Genomic DNA, 6741 nt, shown 5'->3' with positions numbered 1-6741 from the left:
GGAGCAACAATATAATTAAAAAGAGTTCGAAATGACTGAAAATTAAAATACGTTGTCTCCATAAATTCAATTTAATGCCAGTTGTTTATCCCATAAACGTGCAGAGTTTGTCATCTTATCGCTGATGACCAACGCTAAGAGCACAGAGCAGCCGTAAACACCGTGGAAGTGAGTGGAATTGATCTGGAGAGAAGCTTCGAGATGTTTCGCGAAGGAGCGGGGTGTTCTAGAGTGTTCTAGGTGTGAGGGGAGGGGACTTCGTGTTTTCCGGTTCCGCCGGAAGCAAGCAAAGAGAGAAAACATCGGCTTATTTTGAGCTGCTGAAGATACCGTTGCGTTTTGTACCTGTTTGTGTCCGACGAGTCAAAGCGTTTTAGAAAAGCGAGGGTTTTCAGCCCATCGTGTCGAGCGCCGCGGACGGAGGAGGAGAACCCGATGGCGCTTCGAGCCTCGTTGGAGTTTCCGCCTGCTCCCGAAACGCGAGTGGACGATCCCGAATTTTCCCGGTTGCGGCAGGGACAGCGGACGAGGGAAACTGCGAGTTTTTGACCCCCTTGCGCGCGAGAGTGAAGCGGCCCTTTTGCTCTCAACGTGCGCGAGCTTCGATCAGGATCGGGCCTGTAACGGTGGTCTATTGAAACACGCGATCTCTGAAGGCGAATATTTCTTTCTTTTTTTTTTCTCTTTGCAAAGTCTGGGAAAATTAATAAATTGGATGTTTGTTCTGTTACTAAGCAATTTGCGTTTTGGGTTACGACACAAAACGGGTTAATGGAGGGTGGCGCTACATGAGCAAAAAGGTTAGATTAACAAAAAGAAACGTGTTTTTGTCTTTGAAAATTTTTTATAATGCAAGGACCCAGGTTATTGCATACGATCCAAAAGGGGGCAAATTTTTACGAGATATTTAAAAAAAGTGACATATTTGTTCCCCCTTGGGTTATTCTGGTGTATTTTTGGCGGAAGTAAAAAAGCGGACGGGAGACGGAGACGGAGACGGAGACGGATTCCAGGGGAAGCGCAGTTGTCAGGAAGCAGCTCCAGCGCTGCATCTTTTCTTTGCAAGCAAACATGTTCCCCTCTGTCAATGAAGCAGTCGAGATGAAATCCAGCGCCGCGCCCGAAGCGATGCAACCCTAACGTGAGGGATCATATCAGCATCGACGGTTCACGACCGTGATCATATCCGACAGGACTTTGGAGCTCCGTTATAAGCCGGATAATTCTCGGCACCCTCCGAATGTGTTTGTTTATCGCCGCGCGGCTCTATCTCCCCTCTTAGGGGCCCGTCTGGCGTTCCGAGCAAAACCGGACTGACGCCGAAGAATTGTCGCGATCCCGGCATTCCTGTCTCGAGTCGAGCGAAGCGGAGTCTCTGAGCTTTGTGGGCTTTGTATGGCGCCGGTGGGGAGGGCGGGGCTAAAGCGATGTTCCGCACTCACGGGCTAGCAGGCCAGGTCTTTCATTGCGGAGGAAGGGCATCGAATCGTATCTGACGGCTGCCTCTGCCGACCTCCCCCGCTCGGAGTTCTCCTCCAGCCGCTCAAAAGCACTCGGCTGCGGGTCCGACACCTGCCGTGAAAGGGCCAAGGTGCTCAAGCGGGAGGGAGGAGACGCCCGCGAGTTCATCTCCGGACCGCGGACGGGGGTCGGATTCCCGCCGGTTCTACAGCGCGTGATGCTTTCTGCTCGCGCTCTCAGAGGACTCAAATGGACCTGGATCACAGCTTAGAGAGACGTTCAGCTCACTTGTGAAAACGCCCTCCGCCTTGGAGTCGCCGCACCTCAATCAGCAGCTGTCCTCTGCTCGCCTCCGCGCTGTGCTCTCTGTTCGCTAACTACAGCCAGCCAGGGTCGCGCTCCGCCACTCACGTTAACCGCTTTTTCTGCATTCCCCCCATTAACAGCACTTTGCTAAGGCGTCTGGACCGGCCGTTCCCCCATCGCTGACTGTCACTGAGAAGGGGGTACACACGAGAGGTGTGCGATTCGCGCGGCACAGTATCGGCTGTGCTGCCCTCGATCGAGATACTTACCCTGAACTGCAGGCAAACACGGTAATTTGACAGCAAAGTTTCAAATAATTTCTTTAAATCTCAGAATTTCAAATAAATCTGCAACACCTTTAACATGGTTTAACAGGGGTAAATCACTGTCAGTAATGTGCTGTACAATCCTGACATTGTTTGCAGGCTTAGTTAAAGCCTCAGATCACTGAACTAATAATAATAATAATAATAGTAATAGTAATAATAATAATAATAATGAGATTAAAGTTGAGCTAAAACTTGCAACGTGACAGGGACAAAGCATCGTCTCAGTGAGATTCAGGCCTCGTTGGACAGTGAGACCACCTTCGACGCTCCACGCATGGAAAGTTGGCTCCGAGAGACTCGTCGCCGGTGGCAACAAGCATCCACTTCGCTTGCTGTGAGAAATTGCAGCATTTGCTCTGGAGAAGGTCGGCCATTGATGGGTAACGCGGTTCATTTGCAATCATGCCTGAAAAACAAGCACGATTCAGAGCCACTGGAAATAAAGTGAGTTATAAGAGTTTGGTGAGGTCTGGGAAGGGGAACAAATAAGTGCACTAAATCATCAAGATGCAGCTCATTACTGACTGGCTCTTTTATTGCACATTTAAGAACACAGTTTTGAACCTGTAACATTTTGCTCGCATTCTGAGCCTGTCGCCATAACTCTCTTTGTACCATAACCAGTTTACATTTCCATCGGTGGAGGAAATGCCTCATTCCTCCTCTCCAGATGTGTTTCTTTTCTCTCTCTGTGTCCCCCGTAGCTTCAGCTGTTCACACTGCGTTTGGGCTCTTGAGTGTGTGCGCAGCCGTGTGCGGGAAAACACTACTGCTACCGGACCGAGGTCTGCAGATAGGTGTCCCGAGGGTGGACAAGGGTCATATTGGTCTGGCCTCTGGGACACACCAAGCTGCTGGAGATTTAGAGCTGCTGGTGGGTTTCTAGTAGGACATCACTGAAACATCACTGCTTCATCCAAGGCTTCAGAGGCCTCTGCTGAGAGATCTCATTATGTTGGATCAGTAGAACCTCAGTGACCCCTTTCGCTCGTAATCACAAGGCCTCAGCAGTAACTGTTGATTCCATTTCCCCAGTTTCTAGCCTTATGCTCCAACAATTCTGCAATTCTCCTTATTCTCCAGCCCCAACCACCTCTGGGTTCTGCAGCCAGAACAAGATGAAGAATTTTCAGTGGCAGCTTCTCGTTCCACCACAGACTGAACCTTCCATTATTATGCATGCGGTTGCAGCTTGAGAACATCCACAGACCATCCAGCCTCCAGGCCATGGTTCAGGACTATTGCGCTCAGAAGCTACCTTGTCCACAAAACAGTACTGAGTATCTGTTTGCTCTTTCGGGCTCTTTCTTGCCTTCTGACTCTCTAGTGGTATCGATTTCTGCATCAGAAGGAGATTCCTGTTTCTTCATAGCATGGGGATGTTCACATTGCAGATTTTCATCTGATTGCCGGTGACTTCAGCTCCTCAATGGCCACTGTGGTTCTTCTGCTCAAAGGCCTCCTGTTCTGAACATCTAGCCAACTTTACCCTGTTGCTTTGCTTTCCAGGTATTATCACCAAGGATAAATGTATCGCCGTCCTCACAAGGGAATGAGTGTCTAGACAAAAGCAGTAACCCAACTACCCCTCCTGAGGGAAAAAACTTGAAGTTCCAAAGACAAAAATCTTGGTGTTCACCAGAGGGCAGCCTCTACCTCTACTAAGATGTGACCCTCAGTGGAGATAAGAGGACAACATATTTGTAGAACAGAGGTACTGGACTGCCGGGGTTTCCAAGAAAAATCCTGGTAACAAAAATCACCAAATGGAGAAAAGGGGAAAAGGAGAAACTTTATCAACGAAAAATCTTGAGTCTTTTGCAGCCTTCAGACCAGCTGCCTCTTGCACTTTTCTTGACATTCCTCCTGCCGGAGGTGGTCGGTTTTCATTAACTGAGAAAATTGGCATAGGGCTCATTCTTCTTGTACACACATCGGTGAAAACACACACACACAAAGCATACGCACTACTGCATACCTCTGAGTCAAAGTAAACCCATTTTCTAAAATGAAAAAAAATTCCGAAACTCATAACAGATCACGCCGTTCTGCCATAAATTCTCCACTGTGACAAGCTGTAAAAAATGGAAATTATGTCCAGCATTTTTCTTTCTATTATTCCCAGCACACAGTCATATAATTTTGTGCCATTAATGGAAAATTGTTCATTGAGAAATGAGTTAAACTTTTCAGCGAGCACAGAGTGTTATTAAAAACCCAGATATGAGTTTTCCTTTTCAAAGTCATTTGAGCTGCGGAAAACAAGATTGTGTCCTGTTTGAAAGGGCTTCTGCACTCTATTCCTCCATTCCTAGAGGGGGCGCTCTTTGCTCCACACATTCATAGGAAAATCAGTCTCATCAAAGTAAATTTAATTGAATATTTTTCCAAAGTGGAAAAATAGGCGGTGGAGAAATGGGAGCAAAACAAGAAAGGAGTTTCTTGTTTGTCACCACATTTTGACTGGCTGGATGGTGTGTGTGTGTGTGTGTGTGTGTGTGTGTGTGTGTCTCTCTTTAAAAAGCACATGAAAGGGAGATCAATCGAGACGCGGGAGACTGGCCTGCATCTGTGGGACGTATCTCCTGGTTCTTGGCGGGTCTCATGTCTCTGCCTCTCTTTGTTTTTGCACGACGGCCGTGGTGGTGGTGCGGTGGGTGCCCCCCCCAATGTTACCAGCCGCTGCACGCGCTCCCTGGGCAATCCACCCGAATTAGCGTGAGCAGCGCTCGTGCTTCTTTTGATCAAACCGAATATTAAAGAGCTGTCTTAAAAAGCAGGGACACGCTGTGTCACAGCAAAAGTTTCGCCCATTTAACATAAGTGGGGAGAAAAACTGGGGGAAAATGTAACACTGAGGTTGTGTGAGAAGCCCAACTGGCAAAGAATTTACTAGATTTATGGTCAAGTATAGGTTTTTCTGCTTAATGTTCCTAACTGGCTCTGTGACATTATCTGTTGGGGGGGTGGGATTACACAAGGGTGAAATTATTATTTCTAATGCAAAAGAAAAATGTGTTAAATGGACTTATAAAGTGGCACATAGAAATGTGTAAAATACCATCATAAAACACCATTCAGTAAGCGGGAAAATGATCACAGCAGCATATTTTTAAATTTATTTATCTATCATGTTCTTTTAGGGAAATGACTTACACTGTTCTTTACAATTATTTGCCCATTTGCACAGCAGGGTAATTTTTGCTCTCAGTTTTCACTTAAGGAATATGGAAGGGTCAGAGGCTGAGGCTCTGAGGGACGTGATCCATGGTTCCGTCAGGCCGACTTAAACATTTTGGTTTAACACCCCCACTGTCCCCCTTGTCACTCCTATATAACTTCATATTTGTGTACATAGTTTAGCCACAGTCCCCACTTATTTACACTTCCAAAAAGTATATAAACCATGCAGTGCATTTTTACCAGATTTGGTGCATTGGTAAAAATGGTTCATATGAGCAAGAACCACATGCGTATCCAGCTTGTCATATCAGACCCCGTAGTACAGGATATGAGTGTGTGTCGTCTCCACCCTTCAGTCCCTGTCTGCGTTTGGTCATCCAGCCGTCTTGGCTTCTGCAGCTCGCAGCACCTTCACCGCTTCTTAGCCACATGGCCGGGGAACGATTTGGGAGAAGAAGCTGCTCTTGGGCCCATCAAACACTCTGTATGTGTGGCTGAGTTGTGCAAAGTTGGGTTCCATCCTTCAACGAAGTGCTCGAGTCATAATGTGCAGAAATGGACTATGAGCAGAAGGTGGGGGTGACCTGGTCACCATCCTATTTCAGATCTCATCCCATCTCCTCTCGTATGTTCATAACCCGTTACGTGGGCACTATTTCTCGGGGAAGGATATAGCCGTCGCCAAATCTGTGAGACCCGAGACTCATTTTCTGACTTTCCCTTCCTGTAAAACAAATTGCGCCCAATCATGCGGCAGCACTTTGTAGTGGAGCGTCTCTAGATGGGAATTAAATCGGGGGAATCGGAGTTCCTTTCAGTGCCCCTACCGGAGCCTCGTAAAGAGCTCCGCGTTGGTCTGCAGGGAAGTTTATGGCCACAGAAGGCATCTGGGGGGGGCAGTTTGGAGCTGTGGGAATGTTCCGGAAAAAGATCTTGTGGGCATTCCCCGAAAGGTACGGCATTCAAACCTGCCCAGGTTCCAGTTAGCAGGGCGGCTGTGAAAAGCTCGGTGTTTCCGTGCACCAGTCCTCTCCAGTACTCGGGCAAAAAAGGAGAACGTTCGCCTTGACATGTTCATCCTGATATGTAAACAACACATTCAGAGAGACCGAGAGTCCAGTCCCTAGTCCTTCCTCTCTGCCCTTCAATCCTCACCTCAGCTCATCGTTTCCTCCACTTTCAGCTGGAACTCTGCTCCTTCGAGCTCTTTTAAAGCCATCAGATGCAGCTTTGATCAGAGTCTACGTTTCTGCACTTTATTTTAGCTTCGACGGACCCTGTTTTATTCCCTCTTTGTCGGCGGCGCCTCCATCCTGCAGCCAGGCCTCACTCGTACAGACTCTTCATCCATCATCGTAAAGGGGTCTCAATCTGACAACTGCGGTTCAGCCTGAGGCAGCTCTTCCGTTGTCACGGCGCTTCCATCCATCAGGCACCAAGACTTGCCCACCCCCACAGAGGT

Source organism: Scleropages formosus, chromosome 4, assembly GCF_900964775.1.
Source record: "Scleropages formosus chromosome 4, fSclFor1.1, whole genome shotgun sequence".
Lineage (NCBI taxonomy): Eukaryota > Metazoa > Chordata > Actinopteri > Osteoglossiformes > Osteoglossidae > Scleropages > Scleropages formosus.
The sequence above is the reverse complement of the archived record's forward strand: the minus strand, read 5'-3'. Positions refer to the sequence as shown.